This window comes from Salmo salar, chromosome ssa17 (assembly GCF_905237065.1).
Source record: "Salmo salar chromosome ssa17, Ssal_v3.1, whole genome shotgun sequence".
Taxonomy (NCBI): Eukaryota; Metazoa; Chordata; class Actinopteri; order Salmoniformes; family Salmonidae; genus Salmo; species Salmo salar.
In genome coordinates this window covers 35,693,047-35,710,031 of record NC_059458.1, presented here as the reverse complement: position 1 = coordinate 35,710,031, position 16,985 = coordinate 35,693,047, and the positions used below count along the sequence as shown (strand labels likewise).

Genomic DNA, 16,985 nt, shown 5'->3' with positions numbered 1-16,985 from the left:
AAATGACTCAAACACCATTTAGTACAAGGTTCCAGTATGTTTAAGGCAGCACTATGTACTATTTTACTGAATAAACTTGTCTTCACTGTATTATTTAGCGATTAACCAACATTTCCAATTTTTGGGGTTATTCGACTGCATGGTCAAACAAGGACCTCCCGAGTGGCACAGCGGTCTACGGAACTGCAGTGTTGCAGCGTCACTACAGCCTGGGGTTCGATCCGGACCCGGGAGTCCCATATGGCTGCGCACAATTGGCCCAGCATTGTCTGGGTTACAGGAGGGTTTGGCCAGGGGGGCTTTACTTGCTTCATCGAGCTCTAGTGGCAGGCCGGGCGCCTGCAGGCTGACTTCGGTCGTCAGTTGAACGGTGTTTCCTCAGACACATTGGTGCAGCTGTCTTCCGGGTTAAGTGAGAGGATGTTAAGAAGCGCAGCTTGGCGGGTCATGTTTTGAAGAACGCATGACTCGACCTTCGCCTCTCCCGAGCCCGTTGGGGAGACAAGATCGTAATCACGAAATTGGGGAGAAAAGGGGGTGTAACAATTAGCCCTCCCCCCAAAAAAGTTAAATACTCCAGCCAACCAAGTCATAGACTGCTCTCTCTGCTACCACAAGGCAAGCTGTACCGGAGCGCTAAGTCTGGGACCAAAAGGCTCCTGAAAAGCTTCTACCCCTAAACCATAGGACTGCTGAATAGTTAATCAAATGGCTAACTGGACTATTTACATTGACACCCTTTATTAGTTATGTCTTAGTTACAATTAATTATTTAGCACTACTTTACACACACAAACTACACATACACACGCATATTGACTTCACACACAAATACACAGCTGCTACTCTGATTATTGTATATCCTGATTGTCTAGTCACTTTTAACTCCTACCTACATGTACATACTGTATTACCTCAATTAACCCTGCACATTGACTCGGTACTGGTACTCCTTGTACATAGACTCGTTTTTATTGTGCTACTTGTACTTTATTTAGAAAATATTTGCCTTAAATTGTATTACTATGTATTGTTGGGAATGGGCTCGTAAGTAAGCATTTCACTGTAAAGTAAATGCGTTAGACATTTCAGTTTTAGGCATTCAGTTGTACAACTGACTAGGTATCGCCCTTTCCCTAAAGTCTACCAGTTGTATTTGGCGCATGTGACCAATAAAATGTGATTTCGCTACCAAAAACAATTGTATTTCCCATTCACACCATAGTAACAAATATAGATAAGATAGAAACAACTGAATGCGTCTGAATATTACGACACATGTAGAAAACTGATAAGCATTACATCCAGCTTCAAAACAGAAAAGCAACGGACTGCCTGCACTGAAGTCCGTTGACTCAAAGTGGACGCCACCATTTTACAAGCTAATAAAAAAAAATTTACACAAAAAAATAAAAACACGTCAACCGAAATCTGAAATGTTAATGGAATCTTTATGAAATCTTGACGAAATAATGTAGATTAATTTACTCAGACAAACCCAGTCGTCTCGAACTATGTGACTTAACACGTCCTTCGCTCGGTTTGACACAAAAATAACACATAAAACCTTTACTAAACGTGATAATACCTTGACGGATTTGCAACCTAGCATGTTATGACATGTTATTTCTATATTAGTAAGTTGAAACGTGCTATTACATACCTGTAGTAATACATTTGAAACGGACACAAAACCTTTCGTCTTCACAGCACAGATCTAGTGCTTAGTGGTGGGGAGTCGATTCCTATTTCTGGGTGCCAAGCGGAATCTACTCCTAAGATTCTGTATTTTGGCATCGTTAGAAACTATTTTCGGTCGTCTACTTCGAGAGGCATAGGTAGGCATGTCGGCCACAAGGCAGACAGTCAGAACCGTGCGTCGGGCTTCTGTCACAAAAGTCAATAAAAAGGGGGCCGTTTGGAAAAACGGATCTTGTGTGAATCATCCTCTGGAATAACGCACATGCTTGGATAATAATTACAAAACCAACGTCTCTAGGCAGACCATAAATGATCTCACACTCCAGCACAGATGGCGGAATGCACCTTAAACGTTTGCTTGCAGACCCCCATGATATCATCGAAGAAGAAGCCAGCTAGGTAGTTTATGCTTGTGGCTAGAAACTTCAGCGAGAATTTGAAACTTTTTTGCCTGGAGAGAAAGAGGCATGCAGTGTGCGATGCGTGTTCGGCCTTGCGTCCACAGAGACAGGGAGGCATCAGGCCATTCATTGGGAGAAAGACTGACAGAGGAGGCAGACTCAGGAAGGCTAGAAGATGGCGGAGGGGATGTTTTGTTTGAAACTGATGGCGTGTCGAGTGGAGACGAGCGAAGGAATAAAAAGGGGAACTAGAGAAGTGGTCGTGGAGTAAATCCAAGCCTACTTCTAACTGTTCTTTGGATCCATCTAGATACCTGGGAGATTCGTTTGAAGTCTCCATGGTGATGTGTAGGATCCATCTAGATACCTGGGAGATCCGTTTGAAGTCTCCATGGTGATGTGTAGGATCCATCTAGATACCTGGGAGATCCGTTTGAAGTCTCCATGAAAATCATAGATGAGTTAATGGGTCTAAGTTTTTTAAACCATTACATATGCATTAGTGAGAATACTGGTGGCTGGCATATTGGCTTGTCACCATGGTGATGTGTCGAGGTGTAGTGACATGTTTTGAGTAGATAAATACAAATATACATTTTGAATTTTAAGAAATAAAACAAAGCTCATTTACAGAATAGAAATCCCAAAAAACAAAGGCAGGCCAGCACAAATTAATGGAGAACATTTATTTTTCATTAGTAGATGAATTAAGTTCACTACAGTTATCCAAATACATGAATCATCAATGACGAAAATAACAAATCTACACTGAACCAAAATATAAACACAACGTAAAGTGTTGAGCTGAAATAAAAGATCCCAGAAATTCAACAAGTTCAAATGAGCCTCACAAAGCTGCATTATCATGCTGAAACATGAGGTGATGGCAGCGGATGAATGGCACAAAAATTGTGTTTGTTGTCCGTAGTTTATGCCTAACAATAGCGTAACCTCACTGCCACCATGGGGCACTCTGTTCACAACATTCACATCAGCAAACCGTTCGCCCACACAACACCATACACATGGTCTGCGGTTGAGGCCAAATTCTCCAAAACAATGTTGGAGGCAGCTTATTGTAGGGAAATGAACATTAAATAATCTGGCAACAGCTCTGGTGGGTATTCCTGCAGTCAGCATGCCAATTGCACATTCCCTTAAAACATAAGACATCTGTGGCATTGGGTTGTGTAACAAAACTGTGCATTTTATTGTCCCCAGCACAAGGTTCACCTGTGTAATGATCATGCTGTTTAATCAGCTTTTTAATATGCCACACCTGTCAGATGGACAGATTATATTGGCAAAGAAAAAATGCTAACTAACAGGGATGGAAACAAATTTGAGCACAGAATTTGAGAGAAAAACGCTTTTTGTGCATATGGAAAATGGGACCAACACTTTACATGTTGCATTTATATATTTTTTCCAGTGTAGATGTTTCAAAGCATGTTTATCGTTAAACAAAGTTGATTAATAGCAAAAATAATATACCCAAACTAGTGGTGAAAACTGATCATCACACCATCTCTATCTGATACATGCTGTGTGAACCAGCTCATTCCCACAGAAAACTGCAGAAGGACACCGTACCACCCAGTCAACATCACACTCCATTGTTTTAAGTGATCCCTCAGAGGGTTTTCAACACTAAGGGAAAATCCAAGGTAATCTAAATATGTTTACAATAGAATCTAACAAAACACACAAAAACTGACAAGTTGTACACTGATCAGTAAAGTAAAGAGAGGCTAACATTCTATAACACTCCTTTTCCTCTGCACAGATCTCTCAGTGAGAAACAATTGGATTACAATAGTGTTCTACGCTTTCTTCATTTGATCCATTCACTGTTACCACTTCTTTTATCAGATGAGAATTAAGTGATGGAGTGATTTAATCTTAGCTGGTCTGAGAGAACTGATGAGGCTTCTCTCCTTTATGTATACGTTGGTGTGTTTTTAAGTTGCTCAATTGAGAGAAACTTGTCCCACAGTCAGAGCAGTAGTAAGGCTTCTCTCCTTTATGTATCCGTTGGTGTCTTCTTAAATTGCTCAATTGAGAGAAACTCGCCCCACAGTCAGAGCAGTAGTGAGGCTTCTCTCCGGTGTGTGTTCTCTGATGAGATTTTAGCTCAGTTGATGTTTTAAAGCCTTTCCCACAGTCAGAGCAGGAGTAAGGCTTTTCTCCTTTATGTATACGTTGGTGTGTTTTTAAGTTGCCCTGTTGAGAGAAACTCTTTCCACATTCAGAGCAGGAGTAAGGCTTCACTCCTGTATGTATTTGTTGGTGACATTTTAAGGTATCCAATCGGGAGAAACTCTCCCCACAGTCAGAGCAAGAGTAAGGCTTCTCTCCTGTGTGTCTTCGCTGATGAGATTTTAGTTCAGTTGATGTTTTAAAGCATTTACCACAGTCAAAGCAGGAGTAAGGCTTCTCTCCTGTATGTATTCGGTGGTGACATTTTAAGGTATCCAATCGGGAGAATCTCCCCCCACAGTCAGAGCAGGAGTAAGGCTTCTCTCCTGTGTGTATTTTTAGGTGTATTTTGAGCTTTGATAGAATTGGGAAAATCTCCTGACAATGTGGGCAGTGGTGAGACCTCTTAGCTCTGTGATCTTCCTGCTGTTGCTCTCTAGATGTAGAGAATGTCTCAACACGGCCTCCTGTGTGATCAGAAGAACCAGTCAGTTGGTGTGATATACATGTCAATGACAACTCAGTTGTGATCTAGATCAATAATTTTTTTATGAAGCCCTTTTTAAATTAGCAGTTTTCAAAGTGCTGAACAGAAACTCAGCCTAAAACCCCAAAGAGCAAGCAATGCTGAAGCGCCAGTAAAAACTCAGTAGAAAGGCAGGAACATAGGAAGAAACCAAAAGAGGAACCAGGCTTCGAGGGGTGGCCAGTCCTCTTCTGGCTGTACCGGGTGACATATGTATTCATCTCGATCTTATGTAGCAACATTTGAAATTATGTTTTTTTACATAGGATAAAAGTAGAGACTCAGAGCTAGAAAATGGTATATCATACACTACAATTGATGAACAATAGGAAAGTAATTATGCTTTAAAAGTTGATAAACTTGTAACCTCACTTGAGAAAATGGCCTTTGAATGTTTTGGTACACCTACTGGAGACCTCTGTCTACACCAATTCAGCATCGTTCACACCCTGTGCTGTTGGCAACAATTTACGCTTTTTTGTCAACTTTTACAGACACGGCCATATTCAACAGGTGTTGAGCGTTCGTAAATTCGTCATTTATTCTGCGCTCTTGTACACTCAGACGAGAGTGCTCTGAAATCAGAGTAGATAGACGTAGCTGGTACATTCGCTCTAGCTATCAATAGTTGTTGCAGTGACAAACATTCTACTGAAATGGTTACTTGCATAGTGTTAAGACATGTAGTTAGCTAGCTAAACAATGAACCATAGTCCCAACTCTTGCCGTTAGTACCCTGCATTAATCTGCCGGTAGCTAACAAACCAGCTAGCTAACATCAGGCTATAACTAGCAACGCAAATTGCTCTGAGATATGAATAATATTACTACACAGATCATAACGTTTGCTAGCTAGCTAACAGTACACTAACTTGAAATGAAAATGACTGACAAAATTAGAAACGTGTAATATCTGAAAATGTAGCTAGACTATCTAACCCGTATACGTGGATGGACGCTTCTCACTCTCTCACTGATATCATCGTTACCATTAGTTTGAAGATGTAATCCAGAAACATGCGTTTTCTCCATCTCCTTAGCTATCATACTCTAATTCCACTGATTTCAAAACTCGGTCCTCCAGAAAGTGGAGAGCAACACTTTTGGAGTTCCACTACGAAATATTTATTTTTAAAGCCGCATTAGACAGGATTACCTACACATACTGACCAGCTCAAATAGACAAAAGCATGCTATATGTCTCTAGGCATGTCCAGCCCACTCATCTCAGCCAATGATGGCTAGCTGGAAGGTTGCTGGCTTTTTCTGTGGCTAAACCAACTAGGCTCAGAATCGTTTTATTTTATTTGTATTTACAGATGGCATACATGTTTGTTATTAAGGCACATGAAAGTTCACATGTTCCAGAAGGCATTTCAGACAAAAAACACATTTTCATAAAAAAAAAAGTTGGCATTCAAATGGCTCTACTGTGAAGCAATGATGTGTGACATACACCTAGTCTCCTGAAACGAGTCAAATATCAGGTGTGGCCAGTCCTCTTCTGGCTGTACTGGGTGACATATATATTCATATCAGTAGGCTGTACAATACAGGGGAATACAACTATTGTAAAAGTGGGTAACAGCCAGGGTTGGGTCAATTCCATTTAAATAACAGTCAATTCAGAAAGTAAACCAAATTACAATTACAAAATTTCCTAATTGAAAAGCATTGAAGAGAAATGGAATTTCAGTCTATTTTCTGAAGTATCTGGTATTGACCCTAACCCCAGTAACAGCGGAAGTCAAGGGGCAAAAGGAGTGAAAATTATGAGCCATATCATCCTCCACTCACTATCACAAGGGTTAGTAACTACACAGACTCATTTCATAGAACTTTAAAAAAAAGTGGCAGTTGGTTTATTTCCCTTCTTTAGTCTACTCTCTAAGCACTCAAGATCGCTTAAGATGTGTGATGTCTGAATTACAGAATTCAACCAAGCAACAGGCTGGGTCATAATTTATAGAGGTCTAACTTATGAAAATAACGTAGCAGTGCATTCGGAAAGTATTCAGACCCCTTCACTTTTTCCAGATTTTGTTACGTCACAGCCTTATTCTAAAATGTATTAAATATTTTTTCCCTCATCAATCTACACACAAAACCCCATAATGACAACGCAAAAACAGGTTTTTAGAAAATGTTCGCAAATATATAAAAAATTAAAAACAGAAATACCATATTTACATAAGTATTCAGACACTTTGCTATGAGACTCGAAATTGAGCTCAGGTGCATCCTGTTTCCATTGATCATCCTTGAGATGTTTCTACAACTTGGAGTCCACCTCTGGTAAATTCAATTGATTGGACATAATTTGGAAAGGCACACACACCTGTCTATATAAGGTCCCTAAGTTGACAGTGCATGTCAGAGCAAAAATCAAGCCATGAGGTCAAAGGAATTGTCCGTAGAGCTCCAAGACAGGTTTGTGTTGAGGTACAGATCTGGGGAAGTGTACCAAAAAATGTCTGCAGCATTGAAGGTCCCCAAGAACACACTGGCTTCCATCCTTCTTAAATATAATTAGTTTTGAAACACCAAGACTCTTCCTAGAGCTGGCCGCCCAGCCAAACTGAGCAATCGGGAGAAAAGGGCCTTGGTCAGGGAGGTGACCAAGAATCTGATAATCACTCTGACAGAGCTCCAGAGTTCCTCTGTGGAGGGGGAAAAACCTTCAAAAAGGATAGCAATCTCTGCAGCACTCCACCAATCAAGGCTTTATGGTAGAGTGGCCAGACGGAAGCCACTCCTCAGTAAAAGATACATGACAGCCCGCTTGGAGTTTGCCAAAAGGCACCTAAAAGACAAAGACCATGAAAAAGAAGATTCTCTGGTCTGATTAAACCAAGTTTGAACTCTTTGGCCTGAATGCCAAGCATCACATCTGGAGGAAACCAGGCACCGCTCATCACCTGGCCAATACCATCCCTATGGTGAAGCATGGTGGTGGCAGGGACTGGGAGACTAGTCAGGATTGAGGGAAAGATGATCGGAGCAAAGAACATTGAGATCCTTGATAAAAACCTGCTCCAGAGCGCTCAGGACCTCAGACTGGGGCAAAGTTCCACCTTCCAACAGGACAACAACCCTAAGCACACAGCCAAGACAATGCAGGAGTGGCTTCGGGACAAGTCTCTGAATGTCCTTGAGTGGCCAAGCCAGAGGCCGGACTTGAACCCAATCGAACATCTCTGGAAAGACCTTAAAATAGCTGTGCAGTGACACTCCCCATCCAACTTGACAAAGAATGGGAGAAACTCACCAACTACAGGTGTGCCAAGCTTGTAGTGTCATACCCAAGAGGCTGTATTCGCTGCCAAAGGGGCTTCAACATTACATTTGCAAACATTTCTAAAAACCTGTTTTTGCTTTGACATTATGGGGTATTGTGTATAGATGGATTAAATTGTAGTTTTCATCAATTTCCGAATAAGGTTGTAACATAAATTGTGGAAAAAGTCAAGGGGTCTGAAAACTTTCAGAATGCACTGTAGATAGTCATGGAAAGAGCAGGTTCTAACAGATTTACCAATCTCCTCCTCCTCCTCCTCATCTTTAATGATGACATTCAGCTCCAGTGTTTGACTGCAGTCTTCCAGCTTCTCTGATGCCATCTCTGGATCCTGCAGTGCAAACTGGGCTCCACTGTCACAATCAGGACCCAGTGACTGTAGGTTTGTCCTCACTGTTGATGTTAACGGCCTCAGACTTAATCTGAGTCGGCCTGTAGTAATAAAGACAAACGGACACAAAAGTTATTTTCTTGACAGTTCTGGCACTTTATTCTGCAAAAATACACTATTTTTTCTTGTTCAATTATCTCATTTCAGTAGATCAGGTAGCTAATCCTTAACAAAACATTCATTCACATTAGACACAAAGTACACATTTTAGATTGCACAACATAAATGCACTTAATCTATTGTAGATTTCCTAAATTCACATAAATGCATAAATGACTCAAAAACCATTTACTGCAAGACTGCAGTATGATTTAGGCAGTAATATGTAATTTTTTTATGAATAACCTTGTCTTACCTGTATTATTTCACTCACAAAAAACAATTGTATTTCCCATTCACACCATAGTAAGAATTATCAGGGGTCGTACAGTGGCAAGTCAAATGCAAGGACTTTTTCAGGCACTAATATTTATGTACTTTAAGCCCCGTGTGAAAACCCAGAACTATAGATTAATATAGAAACAACTGAATGTGTCTGAATATTAGTACACATGTATAAAACTGATAATTATTACATTCAGCTTCAAAACTGTAGTGCAACTGAAATGTCTCTCTCTGATGAGGCACTACCTGCCTCATTGTACAGACCTATGGTATCATGGCGGTCCGCAAACCCCCAACAACTCTGCTGCAGTTTACAAGATAACTTTCAACCTGGTATTTCTGCTTTACACAATCCAAGTTGTTGATAACCTTACCAATGAAAGCTATGAAGTACATTTTAATCACTATTAAAGTATCCTTTGTCAGCACATTTATGGGCGCAAGATTTCTGAACAGGCCTCGAAACCATGTCAGGACTAGTAGGAAGACCAGTTCTGACAGAAGGTCCTCTTACTACAGGACCCACCATGGAAGCTCCATCAGTCTGACAGAAGGTCCTCTTACTACAGGACCAACCATGGAAGCTCCATCAGTATGAGAGTAGGTCCTCTTACTACAGGACCAACCATGGAAGCTCCATCAGTCTGACAGAAGGTCCTCTTACTACAGGACCAACCATGGAAGCTCCATCAGTCTGACAGTAGGTCCTCTTACTACAGGACCAACCACGGAAGCTCCATCAGTCTGACAGTAGGTCCTCTTACTACAGGACCCACCACGGAAGCTCCATCAGTCTGACAGTAGGTCCTCTTACTACAGGACCAACCATGGAAGCTCCATCAGTCTGACAGTAGTTCCACCAGTCTGTCTTACAGCCTCTGCATATGATACATCATGACGGATTCTATATCTCTGAGCATCTCTCTGCACCTGGCATCCACCAAATGCTGCACTGTGTGCCCTCCGCACAATTGCAACACTTAACCGTCACATTGCTCCAACATTCACCGTAATCATGTTCCCCACCACACTTGGCACATCTTTCCACTCAACAGCTACATGTCCCATTCTTTGGCATTTAAAAACACTGATGATTCACCGTTGCTGCTCCAGTTTCAACTGTTCTGCTATGGAACCCTGACCTGTTCACCGGACATTGCACCTGTCCCAGACCTGCTGTTTTCAACTCTCTAGAGACAGCAGGAGCGGTAGAGATACTCTCAATGATCGGCTATGAAAAGCCAACTGACATTTACTCCTGAGGTGCTGACCTGTTGCACCCTCGACAACCACTGTGATTATTATTATCTGACCCTGCCGGTCATCTATGAACATTTGAACATCTTGGCAATGTTCTGTTATAATCTCCACCCGGAACAGCCAGAAGTGGACTGGCCACCCCTCATAGCCTGGTTCCCCTCTAGGTTTCTTCCAAGGTTCTGGCCTTTCTAGGGAGTTTTTCCTAGCCACTGTGCTTCTACACCTGCATTGCTTGCTGTTTGGGGTTTTAGGCTGGGTTTCTGTACAGCACTTTGTGACATCAGCTGATGTAAGAAGGGCTTTATAAATACATTTGATTGGTTGATTGATGAGGCTGGGTCAAATTCTCTGACATTGAAGCTAAGGAATCATACTCTGTATTTTTACAGACAAAACCTTCTCAAACCTCAACAGCACTGATAAGCTTTCACTTCTTTGCCCCTCTTTCCTACTGATCAACCTTTAGTCTTCAACCACTGTCTCCCTTCACATGTTCTTTAACAAGATCATACATGGACATAGATATTGGTCATCAGAGATTACTCCCTTCAATTTAGCATGGCTTCTGAGCTTCGTCACATTATGATTTTCCAATTGAAGAATCTTCCCTTGCTGAACCTGACTAGCGCAAGATATTAACAATCTACCATTTTCAATGAATGGCCCAGTTTAACGTCACCTCTCTTTTTATGGCCTTGGTTAACCTGTTGGGGATAGGGGGCAGTATTTGCACGGCCGGATAAAAAACGTACCCGATTTAATCTGGTTACTACTCCTGCCCAGTAACTAGAATATGCATATAATTGTTTGATTTGGATAGAAAACACCCTAAAGTTTCTAAAACTGTTTGAATGGTGTCTGTGAGTATAACAGAACTTCTCAAAACCTGAGAAGATTCCAAACAGGAAGCGCCCTCTCTGACCATTTCTTGGCCTTCTTGATCATCTCTATCCAAAACAGGGGATCTCTGGCATAACGTGACATTTTCTAACGCTCCCATAGGCTCTCAGAAGGCGCCAGAACGTTGAATGATGACTTTGCAGGCCATGGCTGAAAAACAGTAGCGCATTTGGTAAGTGGTCGATCTGAGAACAATGAGACTGGGACGCGCGTGCACGAGACGACTCCATGTTTTCATTTTCAGTCTTTGAACGAAAACAACGACTACCGGTCGGAATATTATCGCTTTTTTTTAGAGAAAAATCGCATAAAAATTTATTTTAAACAGCGTTTGACATGCTTCGAAGTACGGTAATGGAATATTTTGACTTTCTTTGTCACGAAACGCGCGTCACCCTTCTTTACCCTTCGGATAGTGTCTTGAACGCACTAACAAAACGCCGCAATTTGGATATAACTATGGATTATTTGGAACTAAACCAATATTTGTTATTGAAGTAGAAGTCCTGGGAGTGCATTCTGACGAAGAACAGCAAAGGTAATCCAATGTTTCTTATAGTAAATCTGAGTTTGGGGAGTACCAAACTTGGTGGGTGTCAAATTAGCTAGCCTGTGATGGCCGGGCTATCTACTCAGAATATTGCAAAATGTGCTTTCACCGAAAAGCTATTTTAAAATCGGACATAGCGATTGCATAAAGGAGTTCTGTATCTATAATTCTTAAAATAATTTATGTTTTTTGTGAACGTCTATCGTGAGTAATTTAGTAAATTCACCGGAAGTGTTCGGTGGGAATGCTAGTCACATGCTAATGTAAAAAGCTGGTTTTTGATATAAATATGAACTTGATTGAACAAAACATGCATGTATTGTATAACATAATGTCCTAGGAGTGTCATCTGATGAAGATCATCAAAGGTTAGTGCTACATTTAGCTGTGGTTTTGGTTTTTGTGACATTATATGCTAGCTTGAAAAATGGGTGTCTGATTATTTCTGGCTGGGTACTCTGCTGACATAATCTAATGTTTTGCTTTCGTTGTAAAGCCTTTCTGAAATCGGACAGTGTGGTTAGATTAACGAGAGTCTTGTCTTCAAAATGGTGTAAAATAGTCATATGTTTGAGAAATTGAAGTAATAGCATTTCTAAGGTATTTGAATATCGCGCCACGGGATTCCACTGGCTGTTGAGTAGCCCAGAGAGGTTAATCAGATAGGGTGTAAATGAGGCCCTGTGGTCTCCTTAACCTGTTATGGCTAGGGGGCAGTATTTTCACGGCTGGATAAAAAACGTACCCGATTTAATCTGGTTACCACTCCTACCCAGTAACTAGAATATGCATATACTTATTACATATGGATAGAAAACACCCTAAAGTTTCTAAAACTGTTTGAATGGTGTCTGTGAGTATAACAGAACTCATTTGGCAGGCAAAAACCTGACAAGGTTTCAGGCAGGAAGTGGCCTGTCTGACAAGGTGTCGTTCTTCTTGTCTCTGTTTATTGAAGAGTGAGGATCTTAGCTGTCTCGTGACACTTCCTACGGCTGCCATAGGGTCTCAGAAGGCGGTAAAAAGCTGAATCGTGGCTTTGCAGGCTCTGGCTGAAAAAAAGTAGCGCGTTTGGTTAGTGGCTGATTACAGTACTGTGAGACTCAGGCTCGTGCCCGCGTCGACCGAAAGCTTTGTTTACTTTCCTCTGTTTAGCTAAAAGGAGATTCCCGGTCGGAATATTATCGCTTTTTTTACGAGAAAAATGGCATAAAAATTTATTTTAAACAGCGGTTGACATGCTTCGAAGTACGGTAATGGAATATTTAGATTTTTTTTGTCACGAATTGCGCCATGCGCGCGACCCTGATTTACCATTTCAGATAGTGTCTGGGACGCACGAACAAAACGCCGCTATTCGGATATAACGATGGATTATTTTGGACCAAACCAACATTTGTTATTGAAGTAGCAGTCCTGGGAGTGCATTCTGACGAAGACAACAAAAGGTAATCAAACTTTTATAATAGTAAACCTGATAAAAAAAAAAAAAAATATTGGTGAGTGCTAAACTTGCCGGGTGTCTAAATAGCTAGCCCGTGATGCCTGGGCTATGTACTTAGAATATTGCAAAATGTGCTTTCACCAAAAAGCTATTTTAAAATCGGACATATCGAGTGCATAGAGGAGTTCTGTATCTATAATTCTTAAAATAATTGTTATGCTTTTTGTGAACGTTTATCGTGAGTAATTTAGTAAATTCTTAGTGAATTCGCCAGAAGTTTGCGGGGGGTATGCTAGTTCTGAACGTCACATGCTAATGTAAAAAGCTGGTTTTTGATATAAATATGAACTTGATTGAACAAAACATGCATGTATTGTATAACATAATGTCCTAGGGTTGTCATCTGATGAAGATCATCAAAGGTTAGTGCTGCATTTAGCTGTCTTCTGGGTTTTTGTGACATTATATGCTAGCTTGAAAAATGGGTGTCTGATTATTTCTGGCTTGGTACTCTGCTGACATAATCTAATGTTTTGCTTTCGTTGTAAAGGCTTTTTGAAATCGGACAGTGTGGTTAGATAAAGGAGAGTCTTATCTTTAAAATGCTGTGAAATATCATATGTTTGAAAAATTTAAGTTTTTGTATTTTTGAGGAATTTTTAATTCGCGCCACGCCTATCATTGGATATTGGAGCAGGTGTTCCGCTAGCGGAACGTCTAGATGTAAGAGGTTAAACACCATCACAACTTTCCACTGTGACACATTATTACTATAGCTCCCTACCTTGGGCCTCTTTAGAGTTTCTATACTACATGCGCCACTGCTTCCAGTATCATTATCTCTGTTCTTCCTATGTCTTTCCACTACAGACCATTCACATTCTAGGCCCTCATCCTCCCGCTCCATATCATCAGAACTGTCCCCCACATTGATCGCATTCCAGCACAGCTGTTGCTTCTCAAACTCTCTCTCCATTTCCATTGTTTCAGGGGTGTCAAACTCATTCCATTGAGGGCCGAGTCTCCGCAGGTTTTATTTTTTCCTTTCAATTAAAACCTAGACAATCAGATGAGATGAGTTCCTTACTAATTAGTGTCCTTAATTCATTAATCAAGTACAAAGGTCGAGAGAAAACCCGCAGACACTTGGTCCTCCATGGAATGAGTTTGACAGGTGCTCTGATTCATCTGCATTAATCGACGCCATTCCATGCAGTTGGCCTCTCTCTCCAAATGGTGAAGGATAACTTCAGTTAGCTTCCCTCTACTTTGACACTCCATCAAACAGCCTCATGTCGCCCTTTCACCACGAGCAAACTCCTAGGAAGACGACCGAAACCGTTGAAGCCGCCATTTGACTAGCCTCCTCCATACCATCCTGATCTCGCGAGCATACATTAAAGAAACAGTGTATGTAAACTCGCGAGATCAGGATGGTTCGGACGAGGCTATTTACCAGCTCATAAACATTTTACACAAAACCAAGAACATGTAAAAACGAACTCAAATAAGTGGAATCTTTATGAAATGACCTTGACGAAATTATGTACATACACTCAGACAAACCCAAAGTCTAGCTATGTGACCTGAAAAATCGTTTTTAATCACGTTCTTCACTCACTCGATTTGACCCCAAAATAACACATACAATTAAAACATTTACCAAACATGATAACACCTTGACAGATTTGTTACCTAGCATATTATATATTCTTTCGACATTAGAAAGGTTAAACGTGCTAGTACATACCTGTAATAATACATTTGAAACGGACACAACCCCTATCGACATACAAGCACAGTTCTGTCGTTTTCTACCCGGAACTTCCTGTTCCCCACAACGACAATACAACAGCGTCATCTTCTTCTCTGGTATACAGACATTTACACAAATATAACCTGTCTGCCGCCACCTACTGTACGGTTAGTAAACTGTAGAAACAAATACATGTCCATTGCGGAAAAGGGGAGGGGGAACAACGACATCAAAACACATAAATAGATAAATAAAAACATCCCACTCCTTCAGTCACAGTCCTATTCAAATCACATCCCTACACAGTCTCATGGGCCTCGTAGGGAGGAACATCTTCAGTCACAGTCCTATTCAAATCACATCCCTACACAGTCTCATGGGCCTCGTAGGGAGGAACATCTTCAGTCACAGTCCTATTCAAATCACATCACTACACAGTCTCATGGCCTCCTAGGGAGGAACATCTTCAGTCACAGTCCTATTCAAATCACATCCCTACACAGTCTCATGGGCCTCGTAGGGAGGAACATCTTCAGTCAGTATTCCCTGCAATCAGTGGTGTAAAGTACTTAAAATATTTGTACTTAAGTACCACATAAGTCGTTTTTGGGGGTATCTGTACATTACTTTTGATATTTTTGACAACTTCAACTTTTACTTCACTAGATTCCTAAAGAAAATAAGGTACTTTCTACTCCATACATTTTCCCTGAGACTCAAAAGTACTCGTTACATTTTGAATGATTAGCAGGACAGGGGAATTGTTCAATTCACGCATCCCTACTGCATCTGATCTGGCAGACTCACTAAACACAAATACTTTTTGTTAATTATGGGTGTGATTTTAAATGTAATCTGGAGTGCCAGAGTGCGCTTGGGCGTTCGTAAATTCAGAGCGTTGTCAGATTGTCAGTTCGTATCGGTCTCGGAGCGTTCAGAACCACACTGGACGCTCTGGCGGAGGAGTAGGGTTGATTCAAGCTTTCTGACCTCACAACGGCAGTCAAGCATCCAAGCTAACTGGTTAACATTGGCTAGCTTGCTAGCTACTTCCAGTACAAATGAGAGAACTCTGACCATTTTACTCGCTATAGCAGAGCTGGTTAGGCTGTGTTCATGTTATCCAGAGCATTGGTGACTTTAACTGTGCTACAGGCAACAATTTAATTACGCGTTTTTTGCCGACGTTTACTGACACCGGCCATATTCAAGGGGTGTTGAGCGTTCGTTTTTCATGAATTATTCTGCCCTCTGGCAGCCTCAGACCAGAGTGCTCTGAAATCGGAGAATATAGCCAGAGCGAATTTAGTAAACCACCCTGAGAGTTAGAATGTATCCCTGACTTTCCGTACATTTAAACTACAAGAAAATCGTTCTGTCTGGTTTGCTTAATATAATGAATTTGAAATTATTTATACTTTTACTTTTGATACTTAAGTATATTTTAGCAATTACATTTACTTTTGATACTTATGTACATGTTAAACTAAATACTTTTAGACTTTTATTCAAGTAGTATTGTACTAGGTGGCTTTCACTTTTACCTTGATAGGAAAGGACTCAAGTATCTCCTCTTTCTCAAGTATGACAATTGGGTACTTTTTCCACCACTGCCTGCAATGCTTCCAATGTTAATTCCTGAACTTCCAAAAACCTTTAAGCCGCACGTACAATTCATCTTTACAATCGGTACCCTTCAACTGGTAAATTACATTATGAATCTCAACCGGCTGCGGGACATCCACTGCCATAGCTTCCTCAGCACCAATCGCTCTTTAAACTATTTTCCGCGCCTCCCAGTAGGAGAACTGCTGTACAGTTTCTTGATGTGGATGTTCCCTGATATAATAAAAAATGATACATGCCATTGGTCAGTTCCGGTGTTATGAAACTGATGGAGACTATTTGTTAAAAAAATAAGTTTTTATTTAACTAGGCACATAGCATACATAATAGGTTAGGATAATTAAAGTGGCAGGTTAGGATAATTAAAGTGGCAGGTTAGGATAATTAAAGTGGCAGGTTAGGATCATTAAAGTGGCAGGTTAGGACAATTAACGTGGCAGGTTAGGACAATTAACGTGGCAGGTTAGGACAATTAACGTGGCAGGTTAGGTGAATTAACATGGAAGGTTAGGAGACTGAGCTTAAGGTTTGGAAAAGGGTGATGGTTAG

The 16,985-nt window shown here is 40.9% G+C and overlaps 3 protein-coding genes across 9 annotated transcripts in view; 2 read left to right on the top strand and 1 right to left on the bottom strand.

Annotated features, from left to right (window-relative positions):
- Window positions 1-16,985, top strand: part of LOC106592258 (zinc finger protein OZF-like) — a 510,174-nt gene that overhangs the window by 299,255 nt on the left and 193,934 nt on the right. The window lies entirely within an intron of this gene.
- LOC106574981 (zinc finger protein 2) overlaps window positions 1-16,985 on the bottom strand; it is a 348,997-nt gene that overhangs the window by 185,866 nt on the left and 146,146 nt on the right. The window lies entirely within an intron of this gene.
- LOC106575981 (zinc finger protein 239-like) overlaps window positions 1-16,985 on the top strand; it is a 237,317-nt gene that overhangs the window by 143,345 nt on the left and 76,987 nt on the right. The window lies entirely within an intron of this gene.